Source organism: Lygodium microphyllum, chromosome 18 (genome assembly GCF_053477565.2).
Source record: "Lygodium microphyllum isolate KBCC chromosome 18, Lygodium_microphyllum_v1.1.10, whole genome shotgun sequence".
In the NCBI taxonomy this organism is placed as follows: domain Eukaryota; kingdom Viridiplantae; phylum Streptophyta; class Polypodiopsida; order Schizaeales; family Lygodiaceae; genus Lygodium; species Lygodium microphyllum.
Genome location: NC_141152.1, coordinates 17429135 through 17450681, shown reverse-complemented (window position 1 = coordinate 17450681; position 21547 = coordinate 17429135). Strand labels below are relative to the sequence as shown.

At 46.3% G+C, this 21547-nt stretch overlaps 1 protein-coding gene and 1 non-coding gene across 5 annotated transcripts in view; both read right to left on the bottom strand.

Annotated features, from left to right (window-relative positions):
• LOC148020631 (glycoside hydrolase family 2 protein) overlaps positions 1-21547 on the bottom strand; it is a 254701-nt gene that overhangs the window by 6582 nt on the left and 226572 nt on the right. The gene's annotated exons all lie outside the window — the stretch shown is intronic.
• On the bottom strand, positions 13707-13809 carry LOC148020634 (U6 spliceosomal RNA). Its single transcript, XR_015694792.1, has one exon. It is a non-coding gene; the product is annotated as a U6 spliceosomal RNA (small nuclear RNA).

Below are 21547 nucleotides of genomic sequence, written 5' to 3'. Positions count from 1 at the left end.
AGAAGGCTTTCGGCGGAGAGAGACTTTTAGCACATGCGACCTTAGTAGAGCTCTAGACCTCCATCATCCACTCCCTTCGCGGCCGATGGGATCGGGTGCAGGGTGAGTCTAGGGCTCGTCAGGAGCTGGTCACTTCATGCATACTTGGGGCGGCCAGGGTCTATCCTTCACTTTGCATGTTGATTTGAGCAACTTTTCCCCACTTTTGCTGCTGGTTTTCCCTATTTCCAGCAAGGTACAACCATGATGAAGGACATATTTTGGGGCCACGCGCACATCGTTAGCGATTATGGAGGTAGGGGTGGCTCGAAGCGGTGGGAATGAAACTACTACCATGTCATATGCGTGGGAAGCATTACACGAGTGAATGTAGATTGTTGTGTCAAGAAGATAGATGAAAAGAATGGCACCCTGAAGACTAAAGCAAAGGAGACAACCAATATGGTTGAAGCAAAGTTCGAGTTATTCATGGAAACTATTGAGGAAGTGTGTTCCTTGGTGTAATAACTATCTACCACTGACTCAGGGGTATTGGATAGTGGTGCCCCCCATCACATGACCAATAAGAAATGTTTATATAGTTCTATGAAGCCTCTCCAAGAATCCAACACTATGATGGTTGGGAATGATGCAACTTGATGATGTGTATGCCAGTTTAGAGCATTGAAGGTGGCAACGCCTTGTGGTTAGTGCACCACATGAGGATAATACTTCACGGCCAAGTGCATGTCCTACGGTTCCACCTCTCGTAGGTGGAAGTGCCCCAAAGAGGGTTATGGAAAAATTACACGGCGCAGCGAACAGAATCTGAGAAAGAGATAGAGATAGAGAGAACACAACAGATAAGAGGAGAATTAGAAAATTTATTTAGCTCCAAACAACCGATACATAGATGGCCCTATCCACCCGTGCACGTCCACATTGAAGCTTAGATGGCGATCTAGACAGAAGATAGGTAAAGAGCTTAAGGCTAGCTGGAACAACTATGACTGGGTGAAAGATAGATGCTCGATGGCTGTGAAGGGGTTTAGCTTTTATAGCCCGTGAAGGCGGTTAGGTCGGCATGACCGACCTACCATATGAGCCTCCACTAGTTGGCCAGGGAATATTCCCTTTACCGTCGAGCCGGGAGCCTTGCTTTTGATTTTTGTCACATTTAGAGTAGGATAGGAAGGAGAAATCAGAGTGGGAAACTTATAGTTCACTGCTGTAAAACAGTCTTGCATAGGGCAATAACAGGACAAATGGAAAAAAGAGAGGGCTCAGATGTCTCAGAGTCGCAGGTGGAGTGATTGGGAAGGTTGAGGTGCTGGCCAGCAAGGGTTTAAGGTCTTGGGTGACAAGGGAAAACCTCATTTGCACTCCTGGTTTTGACAGCGAGAGAGAAAGAGAGAGCATATTATATAATTATCCTTTAACTTAATAACATAAGTATTGGTCATAATTATTAATATATTAATGTAAGTGATTACATATTGATGATTAACTATTATATATTATTGTGTAAATTATACTTTACTTAAAATTAATATTCATATTACATTTTAATATTTGATTATTATGTATAGTTATTATTAATTTACTATTTAAACTAATTATAATTAAAATATATTACATATCTATATATTAGTTCACTAATATACATATAAATGAGAATGACTAAGTGGCATATGAAGGGACTTGAGAGGAGAGAGAAGATTGCAAGAAAGAGAGAAGAAGAGGGGCCGCTTCTTCCACGGCTCCCAAACCCCAAAATAGGGGCCCCTTTTAACTCCCTTACCCCACAACTTGATGCGATGTGCTTCGAGTTGCTACCAGCTTAACTAAGTCCAACCCAAAGATTAGACCCACAATGGTCACCTTTTTGCCATCACCACATAGATCTCATCTGATATACAAGTCAGGACTCAACCAATGTCCGAGCTCACATTTGGCTTCTCCTCATAATGGGGGCCTTACAACTTTGAGCACCATGGATTATTGGTGGCACCTTATGAGGGTGGGGCATTGAGTATATCTAACACCCCCCCTCAATGTCCACCCATAGGTGAACTATCTCCTCGGCCCAATGCCGAGTCTCTGAAGATGAAGTTGACGCAGATCCTTCGTAAGTGCTTTGGTGAAGATATCCACTCCATTCTCCTCTGTTGGATAGTAGACCAATTCCACTATCCCATCCTCCATCAAATCACGCACATAGTGATACTGGATCTCTATATGTTTGGTGCGTGCATGAAACACTGGATTTTTGGCAATGGCAATGCAACTCTGATTGTTACATCTCAGCACAGTTGGTTCTTCATCTTGACTCCCGTATGCCATAGGATCCTTCTCAACCATAGTGCTTCACATGCAGCAAAACAAGCTGCCTTGTACTCTACTTCGGTAGAAGACAATGCCACTATTAGCTGCTTCTTACTAGTCCAAGAGAAAATTCCTGAACCCAAAGAGAAACAATAACCAGAAACTGACTTCCTGGAATCACTATCTCCTGCCCAATTTGACTCACAATTCTCCACAAAAGAAGTTCCAGAACTGTATGTGATACCATAGTCAAGAGTTTCCGTCAAGTATCTGAGCACCCGCATCCCAGCCTTCCAATGGCTCTAATGAGGTTTGTTTGAGAGCTTGCTCAAAACACCACCAACAAAATTGATATCTGGTCTGGTATTACACAAGTAGATTAGACTGCCGACCATCCTCCTGTACCTCCCAATGTCTACCAGTGTTGATGTATCCTCAACAGATAACTTTGCATTCACCTCCATAGGTGTAGCTATCTCCTTGCACTCGGTCATGCCAAATGCCTTCAAGATCTCCCATGCATACTTCTTCTAAGAGATAAAGATCTTTCCTGGCTCTTGCCAAACTTCAATTCCAAAACAATAGTGCAGCAAGCCCAAGTCTGTCATTTCAAACTCAGAACTCAAAGCATTTCGAGTTTGGTTGATCATATCTTCATAGTTACCTGTAATAAGAAGGTCGTCCACATATAGGACAATCACTATAGACTTTTCACCATCCCTGTAAACATACAAGTTAGCATCTGAGGTACATCTTTTGAAGTTTAAGCTTAAAAAGAACTTATCTATCTGTTGGTACCATGCTCTGGGGGCTTGTTTCAGCCCATACAATGCCTTCTTGAGCTTACACACTTTGTTCTCAGAATGGGGGGCGTCAAACCCTGGTGGCTGAGCCATGTACACCTCTCCTTGAGGTCACCATTTAAGAGTGTTGACTTAACATCCATTTGGTAAACTGGCCACTGCAAGTACTGTGCGAATAGTGGTCATTCTGGCAGTTGGGGCAAATGACTCTTGAAAATCAAACCCTTCAACCTGTGAAAATCCTTGTGCAACCAGTCTAGCTTTGTACTTTTCTAAGGTACCATCAGCATTGTACTTTACCTTCCAGATCCACTTGGTGCCAATAACCTTCTGCTTTGCTGGCCAATCCATTAGCTCCCATGTGTCATTCATCATTATGTTGTCATACTCCGCTTGCATAGCTGCCTTCCATTCTGGATCTGCAAGTGCTTCTTCTAAGTCAGTTGGCTCCTTTACTTCTCTCATAATCTCAGCCATCAAGGCCATATTGACTATGTGAGCAGAAGCCCTCCTTTGCTCCTCTATTCTCTGAGACCTCCTTGGTCCATCTGCCTTCTCCTCAACAGATGTGGGCATAGGATTATTGTGGTCATAGAGCTGCTTCACCCAACGCGGTAATGGCTTTTCCGGTGGGGTGATCTCAGGTTGGTGAACTTTTTCCTCATCATCTGAAGATGATGCTTTCTCCTCAAGGATAGGGACAGCTCTCGGGATAGGTTCATGGTGGACTACTTCTTTGCTTGATGATAAAGTGGAAGAACTTGCCTTCTCCTCCTCCACTGTATGTAGCTGCTCCTTGAACACCACATCATGGCTCGCGATGATCTTCTTTGCCTCTTGGCCATATAATTTGTAAGCCTTCTGCTCATCACTATAACTCAAGAAGATACATTTTTTGCTTTTAGGTTGTAACTTGTTTCTCTTCTCATCTCGAATATGTGCATAACATTCCCATCTAAAAATTCTGAAGTGTGAGACAAATGGTTTCTTACCAGTATAAGCCTCATGAGATGTTGTTCCCTTGAGAGCCTTTGTGTAGCTCCGATTTAAAATGTATTAACAGCTTCAGCCCAAAAATGGTTAGGCAATCCCTTGCCCTTTAGCATGCATCTTGCCATCTCCATAACGGTGCGATTCCTGTGTTCCACAACACCGTTCTGCTGAGGTGTGTGAGGCGTCGTCAATTGACACTTGATCCCTTTTTTCTTGCAAAAGTCGTCAAACTCCTTTGAGTTGAACTCACTACCACTATCTGTTCTACATTTCTTCACACTTTTCCCTGTTTCATTTTCAACAAGTGTTAGCCATTCTTTAAACTTACCAAAAGCTTGAGCCTTATCACGAAGGAAATACACCCACATCTTCCTACTGTAGTCATCGACAATCAACATAAAATAAGAAAATCCCCCCAAGGCCCGTGTAGACATCTTTCCATACAAGTCAGCATGCACCAACTCTAGAGAAGCCTGTGCTCTATTCTTGCTGTCTTGTGGAAATGCCTTTCTCTGTTGCTTGCCCATCATACAAGCTTCACATTGTTCCTTCAATTCAGTCATTGTAGGTAGGTGAGCAATTATACCTTGCTTGTGCATCTCCTTCACACTGCAAATCCAATGTGTCCGAACCTTTCATGCCAAAGCTTACTTGTGCCCACTTCAACGGTGGCTGTAAGAGCACTTAGCTTATATAGATTGTTCCTTCTTTCTCCTTTGCCAACAACTTTGCTATCACTGTCAAGAATTTCTACACCTGTCTTCTTGAACCTCGCTTCATGACCAAGATCAGTTATGGCAGCAACTGATGACAAATTTCTCCTAATTTCGAGAACATACAACACATTTGAAAGCTTTTTGACATCACTATTTGTAGCAACAAATGAAATAGTACCTGTGCCCGCAGCACGGCATTTTGCATCATTTCCAACCGTCACAGTGATGGATTCTTGTAGAGGCTGCATAGAACTATATAGACCTTTTTTGTTGGTCATGTGACGGGAGGCCCCACTATCCAACACCCATGAGCCAGTGGTAGATTCTTCTTGCGCCGAGGAGCACACCTCCTCAATGGTTGCCATGAAAAACTCCAACTCTGCTTAAGCCGTATTGGTTGTCTCTTTCCCTTTACTTTTAAGGGTACCATTCTTTTCATCTGCCTTCTTGACACGACAATCTGCGATTGCATGTCCTTTCTTCTTGCAGTAGAAGCACTCTCCTTGAAACTTTTTCTTTTTGTCACCATCATTTTTGGTGGAGGAACCACCTTTGTCTTTTGCATTGGTAGAGAATACAGCATCTCCATTGTTGCTTCTCGGGCTTTTAGCCTCAACTTCTCCTCCAGTAATAATACACAAAACTCCTCAAAATTCAAAGCTTGAGGTCTCACCTGAGTATTAAGGGCAGTTACTAGTCCATCAAACTTTTATGGACAAATCTGAAGACACCTCCTCGCTAGTCTTTTATATCCTAGCACTAGCCATCTGGTCGTGCAGATTCTTAATCCGAGTGATGAATGCTTCAGCTGTCTCCTTCAGCAAACTTCTCCGCTGCTAGTTGATTCTCCAAGTTTTGAATCCTTGTTTGATTTCATGTTTCATACTGACTCCTCAGTACATTCCAAGCCTCTGATGCTTTGGTTGTATGCTGAATCAAAGTCAAAACACTGTCAGAACAGCTTGTAACTAAGGCACACAATGCATCTACATTCCTTTGTTTCCAAGCTCGTAGAAAATCTATATTCGGAGGAATTATCGTACTAGGATTTGATGGGTCGGGGTAGGCTGTGGTTCTACATCAGTCCCCAGCACAGTCTCCAAAAGCTCATAAGAATTAAGGATAGTTGTAATTTTGAACTTCCACAAGGTATAGTTTGTACCATCTAACTTTCCTTCGTTGAAGATTGGTGGACGAATCCTCAGTGTTTGAATAGCTGGTACAACAACACCACCTCCTGCACCGCTTCCTGATGTGCCAGAACCGCTTCGGGAAGACGACATTGTTCCACTTTGCTGTTGAAGCCTTTGCCTCTTGCACACTCTTCGATCCCTAGAGCCCCTTGGGCTCTGATACCATGTAAAAATTACACGGCGTAGCGAACAGAATCTGAGAAAGAGATAGAGATAGAGAGTACACAACAGATAAGAGGAGAATTTGAAAATTTCTTTAGCTCCAAACAACTGATACAGAGATGGCCTTGTCCACCCGTGCGCGTCCACACTGAAGCTTAGATGGCGATCTAGATAGAAAATAGGTGAAGAGATTAACGCTAGCTGGAACAACTTTGATTGGGTGAAAGATAGATGCTTGATGGCTGTGAAGGGGTTTCGCTTTTATAGCTTGTGAAGGCAGTTAGGTGGGCATGACTGACCTACCATATGAGCCTCCACTAGTTGGCCAGGGAATATTCCCTTTACCGTCGGGCCGGGGGCAGCGCCCCCGGACCCCTGCTAAGGGGGCCGCTGGTCCCCCTTGGGACTCCCCAACCAGGGGCTGCGCCAAACCCCAAAATAGGGGCCTCTTTTAACTCCCTTACCACGCAACTCAATGCAATGTGCCTCGAGTTGCTACCAGCTTAACTACTCAGTCCAACCCAAAGATTAGACACACAATGGTCACCTTTTTGCCATCCGGTCATAGAGACCTCATCTAATATACAAGTCAGGACTCAACCAATGTCCGGGCTCACATTTGGCTTCTCCTCATAAAGGGGGCCTTACAACTTTGAGCACCATGGATCATTGGTGGCACCTTATGAGGGTGGGGCATTGAGCATATCTAACAAGGTAGAGTGTGCATGGATGTTGGTGGCTGTGCTTTTGTTAGTGCCAATGTCTCTATGGATACAGATGCAGAGGCCACTTAGGCAAGTACAGGTGCTTCTGTTGAGGGTCCAGTTGGTTGCAAGAGCGAGAGAGAGCGAGAGAGAGAGGTCCAACTCTGCAGTCGAGCCCCTTGCAATGAATCCTTGTCAGCGCACACTAGAATCAAAGAGAAAAGTGTGAACGTCTGCAAGCTGTGTGGCCTTGCACAAATTGATTGCCTACAAACTGCTACGCAGCAGGTCTGAGTGTCACAACAGGCCTGCTGCAATTGATTGAGCAACTGTCAAATTTGCAAGTGATAGGCAGCTATCGAGCAGGTTTGCCGCTATTGACAAAGCAACTGTCAGATAGGGACAATTCGTGCAGGCAGCCAGGTCACCACGATAGCTGTTTTCAATCAGTGATGGTGCTCTGCTCTTCTTCTGCTTTGTACAGTAAAAGCAACCTATTTCTGACCTAGGGCATGTGTACAGACAAGGTGTTACTCACAGTTTGACCTTCATATTTGAGCTCCAATCTAGTGTAGATCTGTAGTTATTACCTCAGATAGTGCTTGCCACGTCTGCTATTCTACGCATCACTCACAAAGGTTGGGCTTTTATTATGGCTAATATGTAGGCGTCAAGTGGTATTGATATGGCTTTTCTTGACCAGCATATTGGGCATGGGGATGCGAAAGGATGGGTTGAGTTGCATGGTGACTCTTTGGCCAAGGATTTTGGTCAGTTGATGGAAGGGGATGAGATGGGAAAATGCTGTAAGATATCGGCTGATGAACCGGTTTTGTGTGCTCCAGATTTGCCTCAATAAGGCATTCACGTTTCTTGCTCACAGGTTGAGTCTTTCCAGTTCATGTTTGCCATTGCCAACTTGGATTATATTCATGCTAATGAGGGTAAAGCGAGCTCTTTACTGGAAGGGGATCATGTGGTTGCTATCAAGGGAATCAACCTAGTTTTACAGTAGATTGCTACCTTTCATGAGAGGGCTGCCATCCTTTATTTTACGAGCAAGACTCCTTTGATTGTTTGGATTTGCGCTTGAATACAGTCCATGCTTGTGAGTGATGATGCACATCATGATGATGTTATTGGGCAAGTACAAGCTCCTCTTGTGGAAGAGATTTAAGATGGATAGAAGGGGTTTTTTGAGGTCCTTTTTCGTACTGCGGATGTGCGTGCTCACATTATACAATGTATTCCTTTGTTTTTGGATGGTCAGCTGGTCCATACGGTCCCATGAAGACATGGCTGAGTTTCATGAGGTTCTTAGGTAGGCCTGCCCAATCTAGGTGGAGGTAGTTAATTTTACTGCACATCTTTGAAGACTTCTTCCTTTGGTTTTGAGATCCCTTGGCGAGGTGTTGGTGAGCCTTGTTTGGCCTCTTGTAATAGGAACAGGGTTTGTATGCTTTGGGACACTAGGAAACCTCGGCCTATTGAAATTTGTTTTGAGGTCCCTGGGTTGCAGATGTTGGTTTTTGAGCTCGAATGGGAGATATTTGCTGGAAGTTGCTTTCGATATGGCCAATCAGGTTTATTTCTAAATGTAATAGCAGCCAAAGGTTTTGCGGCGTTCTTTGGACCCTGATATGGACATGCAAGAGTGTGATCCCCAGCCTTTGACTCAGCAAGAAGATGTTGCTCGTCCTGTGCCTCTTGCCCTGCATGCACATGATAATGGAAATGAGGATGTTCCCAAGTTGGTATTGAGTGCAAGTCGCATTCAGCACGTTGGGATTTGTCTCCTTAGGATGATTCCTGGGTCACAGTGGTTAGATACAATGCTCGACAAGAATCTCGTTCAACTCCTGCTCACCCGTCTCCTCATCCTGTTACTTAGACTTTTCAATGTAGAGGTAGAGTTTTTTACATGAAACCTCAATCTTGGCATGTACCTGCAATTGGTGTGGTTGATAAAAGTGCTTCTGATTCTAATTTGCACTTTGATGCCCATGGGAGGCCTTTGCCCCCTTGGGATGCTTTCCGTTCTTAGCAACAACAGTTCCCTTCTTGTGCTTTGATTGTTGGTTTGCAGAGGGTGGATCTTGTGGATGTGATCCATATTGAGATGGAGAGATTTCAAGTTGCTAAAGCTACGGATGTTAAAGGGAGAGTGGTGTTACTAGATAGAGCTCTATGTTTACACATATATATAGTTAGTTTCCTTTCTTATTTTTCTTTGCGCTACATATTTTACCCAGACAATTGTACCATCATACACATGATTGTAACTCACGGTCTCATAGGTCATTTTGGCCTTTTGTAGACGTTAATATATCATTTCATTTTATTTATCATTAGACTTTCTTTATGGAATGTTAAAGGCATTTCTTCTCGCAATAAGTAGTATAGGTTGACTGTTGTGGAGAATTGTTTTTGCTAGTAATTGGGATATTTTTTGTGCCATGGAACACAAACACCATGCTTTGGCAAGTTCTTATGTATAAAATCATTATATAATGTTTTCTACTGGACAACTTCCATATAAATCTGGAGTTATGCAGGGTATTCGATCATCCTTGCAACCATCCTTGGTCTCTCAGGATGCTTGCAGTAGATTTCTGATGCTGAAAATCATATATGAGGGTGAATATTACTCAAGAATGCCGTCAGTTTTAGGATGACTTGCACTGCCTTTCCATGTCTCATCAAGGTTTTGTTATGGGTGATTTAAAAAAGTATGCGTATCTATAGATCATGCGACTTCACCTCACTCGGCCATTGATGGTCCTGAGCATCGGGCTTGGGATGTAATGCTAGCTATGTCTTTGAAACAAGACATGTGGTCTTGGATACATCTTTCACAATCTAGATATACTTATGGCTCTCTTTAGCATCTAGATACTTGGGCCAAACTTGATCAGATATACATTTGTTAGAGAGATTCTTTTCTTCCAGTAGTGATTGATATGTGGGCAGAACGACAATGTCTTGTCAGATCACTGTTCCTTGGTTTTGGAATGGACTCATAGGCTGATTCATGCCTTTAAGGCTCGGCTTGCTCATTTGACTCCGTGTTTCAATCAATCTTTTTTGCTGCAAAATCAGTTTTTGGAGTGTATCCAGCAATGAATTGTTTCTTCTAGCTCGAGGGTTCTATCTGGGGGTATGGAAGTATGGGTTGCTTTTAGGGATAATGCATGTGCGTTGTCGCGACACAATATGGTATTCAGTATGCTTCCTCTTTGTGAGCTGAATTGCAGCATTCACAAACATTGTTGGTTCACTTGTTGTCTTTGTATCAGTCATGGGGTACTTTCACATAATAATAACTGTCAATCTCATCAATTCTTTGCTCGTTGCCAAAATAATGCTTGGGAAAATATTATGCATTTGTTGAATGACCAAAGCGATACAGCTACAGAATCAGTCTCCATCATTCACATGTGCATTGACTATTATAAATCTTTTGTGGGTCCATCAGAGATTCTTTTTGATGCTCTTCACTTTGCTTGTCGATACATTTGTGACTTGGTTAGTAATCGGGTTAAGCCTGAATGGGTTGATTTGATGGAGACCCATTTTTGTTATGTATTCTTTGTATAAAATCTTTTTTAAAATCATTGCCAATAGATTGCAGAAAGTATTCCTGCACTTGGTTCATCCATGTCAATATGGTTTCATTAAGGGATGGAACATAATGCATAACATTTTGAATGTTCAACTGGGGATTGATTATGCCAAAGCCTTAGGCAAGCAGGTTGCTATGCTTAAGCTTGAACTTGAAAAGGCATTTGATCATGTCCGCTGGTCTTTCTTGCAGCAGTTGATGTCCACCATGGGATTTGGTCCTCAAATGACTTCTCTTGTTGATACCATTAGTCAGGGTGCTATGGCTCGTATTGCACTTAATGGGGGGATCGTAGATGAACTTGCCTTGTCTCATTCTCTTCGGCAAGGCTACCCTCTCAGTCCTTTTCTAATTTCCGTAGTCACTCACCCAATGCTCTCATTGTTGGACAAGTTGACTAATCAAGGCCAGATTGTTGGTTTCTCTCTTTCTAGTGGTGCCCAACTTTTGGGTCAATCTTTGGCTAATGATTTCTTTATGTTTCTTAAGGCTGATTGCACTAATGTGAATCGGACAATGATTACGCCGAATCTCTTTGCTTCAGCGTCGAGGCTTTATATTAACGCTTAGAAATCTACATTGATTTCTTGTATGGAGAGTGATTTGCAAGCTTTGGGTTGGCAAGGAGCTCTGATTTCTAAAGGAGATATTATCTGACACTTGGATTATCCTATTGGTGTAGATAGAGCTCCTCCTGCCTTGCTTGATTGGATATCATCCCATATACATGATCAGTTTATGTATTGGAAATCTCAAGGCTGGCCTTTTCATGTGAGACTTAAAGTTGCTCAATGCATCATGATCAATAGAGTCTCGTTTTTTCTGCCCTTGGACTAAGAAGTCGCTTTTGGAATTGGTTCAACCTGTCCACTTCATAGATTTCTTGGCAACATGTGACTACTCCTAAAAGGATGGGGGGAGCAGCTTTATTGGATGTTACTTTCCTGCCTTCCCCCTGCCGTGATTCCCTGCCATGTCCGCCCCTTGCCTCCTCTACCCTGATTCCTTGCCTCTTCTGCCCTGCGGCCCCGTCCGTCAAGCCCAACACCTGTGCTGTGCCCGTTGAGAGCCAGCCTTTAGTGGTGTCCAACACCTCCTCCACCGGCAGAAAAAAGAATTCCCGCCCCCCTCCTCCTCCTCCCCTCCAGTTGCTCCCTCCCTCTGCAACAACTTCCCCCCCCTTTGGTAGAAGAGCAACGAGATTGGTAGGTTCTCAGCACGAACGTGCAATGGAAACCTCTGGTCAGATGCCGGTGCATTCTGCGAGTGCCCCCCAATCAAACAGCTTGTGTATCGTCCTCTCTGAGGAACAACTCTTAGCTGTCTCTGCCACAGAGCTGGGGCTAAAAGAAACAATGATCTTTGGTCAAGGTAAGACTATATCACAGTTTCTGGGGATTGAGGCAGGCAGACACTCTTTCAAGCAGCAAGTTATTGTGGCTGGGCAGCCAAGGCAGCGTCTGCATTGCCATGACTCTGGGCATCAGGCAGCAGATTGCACGTGCTTCGGAGCCAAGGCGGCTTCGCTCACAGGCCCATAGGTGGACGCTGACGGCTTTACACAGGTTCAGAGACGACACAAGGGGTGATGGTAGGGGGGGCTGCAGCCGCCCCCTCAAAAAGCCACGACAGCAGGGAGCAAGAGGACGAGTGTCACCCCCTGGCAAAGCACCATGCGGCCCCCTCGCTCCTCGTCCTACTCGGCAAGACCACAAGCCTCCACATCCATCTCCCACAGAGGCCCCCCCCACACCCGCCTTGTGCCTCCGACCACCCCACCATCCCTCGATCCTCCCCCTCCCCACCATGTCCCCTGCCGATTAGTCCCCCTAATCCCCACCCAGTATAGGTGACCCCCCCATCCCCACATAACCACTAGCTCATCTGTCCATGCCGCCTACCACACCTTCTCGAGGTGAGTGCAGTTGCTAACACAAGAGTTTTTTCGCAGTGGTCCGTGGTCCTACCTGAGAGTTGTACAGTGCGGAGAGTTCCCACTACCTCTCGATGTGGGAATTCTTGTGGTACGCCAGTCAAGGAATGGTAAGGTCCATCTACTAGCACCACTGGATGGACCAAACTATGCTTTCTTCCTTCAAATCTCTCATAGAGGAGACTAGACGATGACATAAATAGAGGAGGAGGTGAAGAGTCAGGTGGCAGACCACATCTCCCAGTGGATGGGAGAAGGACTAGCACTCTTTTCCCAGTAGTGGCCAGGTTGCATGATGGACATTAACTGGTGGGCTAGGGCCGAGGTTCCACATCTAAGCATCATCTTTCGAGCCCCTCCGCAAGCAATGGAGAGCTCTGATGGACATGATCAAGTGGCCCTTGGCACACCAAGTCTATTGTTATTTGTTTTCATGAGCGGGACTTACAAACTTTACGTTGGCAAGAAGTGGTGACTAAGGGTAATATCATGAGACATTTGGGCTATCCCTTAAGGTGTATATTTTGTTCGAGAAGTTTCCTGAATGGATCTCCATATGTATTGCCAACAAGTCTATTAGAAATCACAAGCGTGGCCTTTTCATATGCATCTTAAAGTGGCGCAGATAATTATGGTGTCAATGATTTCATATTATTTGCCATTGGTCCCTTGGTCCAAGTTCAGTTTGCATGAAATCTCTCAGTCTATTTGCTTTATGCTTTGGAAAAGGATTTTACGCAATCTCGCATTTTTTACCTCTCCTGGAATGATATCTGTACACCAAAAAGAATCAAGGGTGGAGCTATATTAAATGTGAAGACTCACATGCTTGTACTCTAATGGGCTTTGTTTGAAGCTATGTGTGTTGGTTAGCAGTACTGGGTTTCTATTGCAAGATTGTTTCTTGAATACAAAAGCATCTTGCCTAGGAATACCCAAGTAGCCACAAAATGCATTTCATCTCGATCATGAAAGCCCAACATTTCATTTTGTTTCACAAAACAAAACTTTTAACGTAAGATTTTTTATTAAAAAAAGAATGTTTGTAGGCGCACATTTTCTCCCAAATGATCATATGATTTATCCAAAAAGCCTTGTTTGCTTTTCTTCATCTCGGCTCTCTTCTCAGAAACTGCCCTACACTCCTATCATGCCATTTAAATGTCTGTTTCATCTCATGACTATAGCCCTAACCTCACCATCTTGCAACCATCTCCCCCTCCATCGCTTTCTCCTCCTACTCCATCACTTTTACTCCTCCATCTCTTTCTGCTCAAAAACTTTGGCTCATTTCTTGATTTGTGCATGTCGTCCTTGTGCATGGGCCATGCTAATCTTCTTTGTATCATTCCAATTTTATCATAAATCTTCAAGGAGACACTCTCTTTTTCTTTTGCTACTGCTCTTTCTCCTCCATCTCTTCTCGTTTCTCTTTCTTCTCCAAGTTTTCTCAGGGCTAACATTTGTTGTTCATCTCATTCAAAGTCCACTCTTTTTTCAAGTTTTCCATGTTTATATTTTTTTCTGCCGTCTATCATTTTTGTGAAGAAGTAATAATATATGTTGATATTCTCATGAATAATTAACATTAATTTGTTCTTTTCAATTTAGTTTGAAGTTGCATTATGCTAAATGCATTATACATGTGTTATAGTATACAATGACTTATGAATCATGGTGTAGTACATATGCTATAATTTGCACTTTTGAATCATGAATGCTAATTTCTAAATGAGTAGAATCTAGAATCTAGAATCTAAGACCTAGGTACTAATAATTTTCATGTATTATTATTATTAATTCTAACTATTATAATGAATATTTTTTGAAACCTTGAAACCTCATGATACTCAGTGAAACAATATGCAAAAAGAAACCTTTAAACCTCAAATAATTAAAAATGATGAAACATCTCTTGTGACTATGCTTTCTATTTCTTTTGAAAGTAAAAAGTGGCTGATTATATTACTCAAAAAGACTAATTACAACAGAATGTTCATGCTCGACACACTAGCTGGAGTTGGTGCAAGGTCATAAATACATAATGTGTACAAGCCTCTCAAGGAGATTTGGGGGGGATGGGGGCAAGAAGCCAAGGGTGTGTTGGGGGGGGGGGGGGGGGATCGCCATTTGGGGTTGCCTGTTTGCATCATGAAGAATAGGTCCTGGCCGCCCCAAGTGCGCATGAAGCGAAAATGGACTTCTTGACGAGCTTGAGACTTGCTCTGCACCTGGTCCATCGGCTATGGAGGGAGTGGATGATGGAGGTCTAGAGCTCTACCAAAGTCGCCTATATTGAAAGTCTCTCCCCGCCAAAAACCTCCGCACACCCTGCCTTCCAAATGTGCCATCCAGTAAGACTTCCTACAATCTCCCATACCTTAGAGCGGTCTGCTGTGGGCTCCAATACCTGGCAGATGGATAGAGCCTCCAAGCTGACCACTGCGCACTACCCAGTCTCAATGATGAAAATCGTGTCTTGCATCCTAGCCTCATACAAAAGGTGACGGCCCTCGTCGACTGCTCGCCAGCAAAAAGCTCCCCATGAGATACATCCAAGGCATGGAGCTAGACGACGGAGAATGTGGCATGCTCCTCTCCACATGAGCTGTGTTGCCTCGCACGACCAAAGGCAATGCTTTGGAGTTTCCAAAAACTCCTGTGTGCAACGTTTACAACCTCCATCCTTTTGCATTTGGGCTAACCAACTCCCCACCGCCAAGCCTCCATGTGCCAATAGCCATAAGAAATACGATAGCCTCATCGGCCCCTAGCTATCCCATAGGAGGCGCCAGAAAGTCCGCCGGAAAGCATTTGTGATGATGTGCTTCACCTAGTAGTTGCTACGCAAAGGCGCCTAGTCCATGTCCTCTTGCATCAATACGTGTCTATCAATCCTGGCTGTGTACTCCAAGAACCTTAATGGCTTCATGGTGAGTGCAGTGGCTGGTGATAGCCATTCTCCAAGGTCCCACTCCAACTCATCAAGTGGTTTGCTCTCCCATATCAAGAGGCACCACTCCCGAAACTCCTCCCAGAACACATAAAGGGTCCAAACGCCATGTCTTCCCTTGAAGGCCAACCACCCGAATCCTCCTCCACGGGACAACTATGCCCTCATCCTGCTACCCTTTGTTAAGGACCAGACGCCCCCCCTCCTGCACGGTGAAGAAAGTCCCATGTAGGGTGCCGCCCACTCTACTTGCCACCTGTAGGGGGATACTTGGTGAAAATCTAGAAGCCCATACCTCACTAGGCTCTACCGGCTCTTGGATCGGGGGGTCAAGCCACTTGTGAGGTATCGTTGCATCAATTTCCCTTCTTCTCAACTCAACTCCTCTTTGACAACCTAATACTTGCTGCAACACCTCCTACTCCACCATCTTGTACGCCTCCTGCCATGTCCTCATGGTGCCACAAGGGCCCACCTCCCAACCAGCCCATTGGATGTGGGGGCGCTCGTTAATCTGTACCCCATCCCGAACTTTGACTTGGGGGTTCCAGATCATCGGCTGGTGGTCTATCTCCTCTTGGCAACCTAGGGGGCTCTGAATTAGGGCCTTACGAAGGACTTGCCACACACGAAGTAGGCTGCGGAGGGAGGATCTGGGGGACGTGATCTGGGCCGTCGTGAAGATTCACCTCAAGGATGGCCTGTAGTCACCGCCAAGCCTTGGTCTATACTCTTAGAGACCCTCCTACAATAGGACCTTCTAGGTTTGTCCTCCTGGTGTGAGACCGTGGACTACTAGCTTGCCCAAAAGGGCCAGACTCAGATACTCTGGGTCTATGATTCCAAGCCGTCCCTTTGAACGATGCTGGATGATGGCTGCCCACGCCACCATGGCCTGAGAATCCCTCGAATCATTTGACTTGACCCAGAGAAAGTTCCACAGTAGGCAACAAAGCTGAACTACACAAGACAAGAAAAAACACCAACACGAGGTGATGTACCAAGCCATCGCTAGGAGGACCTAGTTAACCACTAGTGCTCGGCCCGCTAGGGAAAGGCGAGCAATACTCCAGTAGGTCAGCTTCTACCGAATAGAGTCAAGGATTGGAAGAAACTGCTGGGCAAAAGTGATGTCGAGTCCCACTTGGAACCTTAGGTAACAGACGGTCTGTCCTCTGCACACCCATCTAAAAACCCAAGTGGACGCCCCACTCTGTGCTAGAGTCTGGGTCCATAAAGAAACCAACCAACTTTCGCAAGTTGATTTTCCCTCCCACTGCAGTATATACACTCACTCTCTCCAGCATCAACTTATCGTCCTCTATGTAGAGTGTTGTATCATCTGCATAATCTGAGTCCAATAACTCCATCTCCTCTCTCACCGAAAGTTGGAGGCCACGTAACCCGCTCACACGTGACCTGAGAAAGTGAGACATTGCCTTTGCAAAGAGTAGGAACAGATATGGGGCTAGAGGGCAGCCCTACCAGACTGATCTCTCCTGCCGAAACTCCTTCCCCCACTTGCCATACCTATGAGAACCTTGCTCGTAACCGATCTATAAAGTGCGGAGACCCTGTAGATCCATGCCTGAGGGAAGCCCAAACCTCACCATGGTGCCCTCTAAGAAGTCCTAGTCCACCCTGTCATAGGCTTTCTCGAAGTCCGGGAGTAGTACCGTCAATCCCTGACCACTGTGCTAGGCCCCCTCTGTCGCCTCAAAGAAGGTGAAGGCATTATCTTTTTTTTTTTGCAAGTAAAATGTGGCTGATTATATTACTCAAAAAAGCTGATTACAACAAAGTGCTCCTGCTCAACAAACTAGCTGGGGCTGAAGCAAAGTCGCCAGTACATCATGTATACAAGCCTCTCAAGGCGGTCTAGGGGGGATGGGGGCAAGAAGCCATGGGGAGGGGGGTATATCGCCAAATGGGGCTGCCTGACTGTATCACAAAGAATAGGCCCTAGCCGCCCCAGGTACGCATGAAGTGACCACGGAGCTCCTGACGAGCCTTGGACTCGCCCTGCACCTAATCCCATCGGCCACAGAGGGAATGGATGATGGAGGTCCATAGCTCTGCTAAGGTCACAAGTGCTGAAAGTCTCTCCGCCGAAAGCCACCTGGCATCGCGCCTTCCAAATATGTCATCTAGTAGATTCCCTATGATCTCCCATATCTTCGAGCGGTCTGCTGTGGGCTCCAGTACTTGGCGGATGGGTAAAGCTTCTAGACCGACCATTGCGCATGACCCTGCCTCGATCATGAATATCGTGTCCTGCATCCCGGCCTCATACAAAAGGTGACGGCCCTGGCTGATTGCTTGCCAACAGAAAGCTCCCCATGAAATACACCCAAGGCTGGGAGCTATACGTCGAAGGATACGGCATGCTCCTCTCCACACGAGCTGCGCCTCCTCGCAAGACCAAAGGCAGTGCTTTGGGGTTTCCAGAGGCTGCTGTGTGCAGCGCTTACAACCTCCCTCTTGGATCTGGGCAAGCCAGCTTCCCACTGCCAAGCCTCCATGTGCCACCAGCCATTAAAAATACGACACCCTCTTCGGCCTCCAGCTATCCCATAGGTGACGCCAGAAGGTCCGTCGGAAGGGCTCCGTGATGCTGTGCTCCGCCCAGTGCCTGCTGCGTGACGGCGCGCAGTCCATATCCTCCTGCATTGGTACATGTCTGCCAATCCTGGCAGTATACTCTAGGAACCTGGGTGGCTTTTTGGCAACCTCAGAGTCCGGCCATAGCCACTTTCCTGGATCCCACTCCAGCTCATCAAGTGGTCTACCCTCCCAGATCCAAAGGCGCCACTCCTTGAGCTCCTTCCAGAAAACATAGGGGTCCAGTTGCCAAGTCTTCCCCTGAAGACCCACCACCCGAATCCTCCTCCATGAAAGGGTGCCAATCCCCTCATCCTGTTGCCCTCTGTCAAGGGCCAAATGTCCCCCCCTCCTGAACGGCGAAGAAGGTCCCCTAGGAGACGCCACCCACTCTACCTACCACTTGAAGAGGGATGCCTGCTGGAGAGAACCTAGCTACCATACCTCCCCGGCCTCTATTGGCTCTCGTATCGGGGGGGGGGGGGGGGGGGGGGGGGGGGGGCAAGCCACTCGGGGGGTATTGCTGCGTCTATCTCTCTTCTCCTCAACTCCACTCCTCTCGTGCACCCTGATACTTGCTGCAGCACCTCGTCCGGCATCCTGTACACCTCCCGCCATGTCTTGATGGAACGAGCCGGGCCGGCCTCCCACCCAACCCACTGGATGTGGGGGCGCTCACCTATCTGTGCCCCTTCCCTATCTTTGACCTGGAGGTTCCAAATCACCGGCTGACGGTCTATTTCCTCCTGGCAATTTGGGGGGCTCTGGATTAGGCCCTTACGGAGGCCTGCCACATGCGGAGTAGGCTCCGCAGGAGAGGTGATCTGGTAGGGGTGATCTGGGCTGAAGTGAAGATCCATCTCAGAGACGGCCTCCACTCACCGCCAAGCCTCGGTTTTCAGTCCTGAAGGCCCTCCTGCAGTAAGACCTTCCAGGTCTGCCCGCCTGGTGTGAGACCGCGGAAAACTAGCTTGCCCAAGAGGGCCATACTCTTATATTTTGGGTTTATGATCCCAAGCCCTCCCTCTGATCGATGTCGTATGATGGTCGCCCACGCCACCTTGGCCCTCGAGTCCCTAGAGCCATGAGACCCAGACCAAAGGAAATTTAGCACTAGGCGGCGAAGCTACACTACGCACGATGAGGAGAAGCACCAACACTAGGTGATGTACCAGGCTGTCGCTAAGAGGACTTGGTTAACAACCAGACTCGACCGGCTAGTGAGAGGCGAACCGTGCTCCAATAGGTCAGTTTCCTCCGAATAGAATCTAGGACAGGAAGAAACTGCTGGGCAGGAGTGATGTCAAGTCCCACCTGGAACCCTAGGTATCGGATGGTCTACCCTCTGCTCACCCATCTAAATCCCAAGTGGACGCCCCACTCCGTGCTGGAGTCTGGGTCTGTGAGGAAACCAACCGACTTTTGCTACTTGATTTTTGAACCCGTTGCAACGCAGAACACATCAAGAACAAGCCTCATTCTCTCCAGCATCACCTCATCATCCTCTATGTAGAGGCCTATGTCGTTTGCGTACTCTGAGTCTAACAACTCAGTCTCCTCTCTCAATGGAAGTCGGAGGCCGCGTAGTCCGCTCACACGTGACCTGAGGAAGTGAGACATCGCCTCTGCGAAGAGTAGGAACAGGTATGGGGCCAGGGGACCAATCTCTCCAGCCGAAAACCCTCCCCTCGCCTTCCGCCTATGAGAATCCTGCTGGTGGCTGATCTGTACAGGCCGGAGACCCCACGAATCCAAGCGTGGAGGAATCCCAACTTCACCATAGTACCCTCTAGGAAATCCTACTCCACCCTGTCATAAGCTCTCTCGAAATCCAAGAGTAGTACTGTCAATCTCTGCCCACTGTGCTGAGCCCACTCTGTCGCCTCAAAGAATGTAAATACATTGTCTACGATTTTCCTATCTTGGACAAAGTCTGTCTGTGTGTCATGAATGATATCTAGAAGCACATGGTGTAATCGCCTTATAGGCCACTGACAATAAGGTGATTGGTCTCCACTGGGAGAGCTCCAACCGGTCTCCCCCTTTGGAAAGAAGACTGATAAGGCCTGCCGAGAGACTCCCTGGCATCTGTCCTGAGGTGAAGATCTCCTGGAAAGCCATCAGTAGGGGGTTCTACACCACATCCCAGTAGGTAGTGAAGAAAGCCTTAGAGAGGCCATCATCCCTCGGGCATTTCTGCCCATCCTATGTATGAAGGCTCCTCTAGTTCCTTCTTTGTGAAGGTGGCTAAGAGGGCGTGTCCTATCTCCTCTGTGACGAGGGACGGGTGTGATCCCATACCTGCTATCTGCATCTTTGTCCTCTAACTGAAGCTGACTCCTGCTGCTGGAAGAGGCGCGTGTAATAGTCGGTGGCAATCTCCATCACCTCATCAGGGCTAGAGCGGGTCCTTCCATACTGATCCCTAAGGGTGCGTATCTGCTCTCCCGTGGTGCAAGGCTGGTGCACCTGGAAAAACTCCCTGCACATCGTGTCCCCCTTCTGCGCCCAAAAGGCTACTGAAGTGCGGAAAGAGAACAAGTGCCTATCCTCTAGGCCAGCAATGCCTGCACGCGCGTACACATCCTGTGCTTGGAGGGTGGGGTCCCCTGGTGCCTCCTGCAATAATCTCTGCGTGGCTACAAGGTCCCGCCGGAGTGTGTCACAACTCTAATGAAAAAGGATACAAATTCTGTTTCTATAGAGTTAACCTGTAGACCCACGCGGTGGGTTAGAGAAAAGATAGTTCACACTTCCACCTATATGGCCCGATTGGGCGCCTGTGACCAGAACTCACGCATATCAGGGTTAGACTCGCACACAGAAAGGATTGATGCCTTGAAGTGTGGGCTAGATCCGCCACAACAGATAGTTACAATCAGCAAGATGGCATGATCATGAAATGCTTGTACAATGTGCATGTGTGGGCTGAAAGCTTGAAATGCACATTTCTTTGCATAGGAAAGTCACATGAAGATTCTGATACCATTTTTGCGATGTACACGGAAAAAGCTTTTACATGACACCCATATTGGGGGGTTCCTAAATTTTAGGAGGTCCCCAAATTTTAGGAGCCTCGAATTAGCCTAAAAATGCTAGTCCTAAAACATAGGGATGTCATTCTAAAAATAGTAAATTCTGTACTCTGACTGTGCTTACTAAATTTGGTTGTTTCTATTCTTGACAGTATTCAGCCCAAAAAGGAAGGCCATAGAGAAGAGACAAGTGTCAAGGCACTTGTCACACAAGTTTCCAAGTGTCCCACCACTTGTCACATCTCATGACATGTGGCTGGACACTTGTCTTGTGCTACTCCACTTTCCCCTTTTGTACTAGCTCTTCCCTCTCCTATAAATAAAAGCTCGTTTTTCTTCGTTCAGCATCATTTTTCTTTGCTGTAAACTCATGTACAACACCCACAGATAGCCAGAAACTGGACCCATCCATCCCTATCATCCCCCACTTCTCCATTATCAAATTCCTCCATATTCCCTCTTCTATCACTGCTGTTTTAGAGGACAGCAAGCCTGTAAATTCATTACAACACCTCCTTCTCGAGCTCT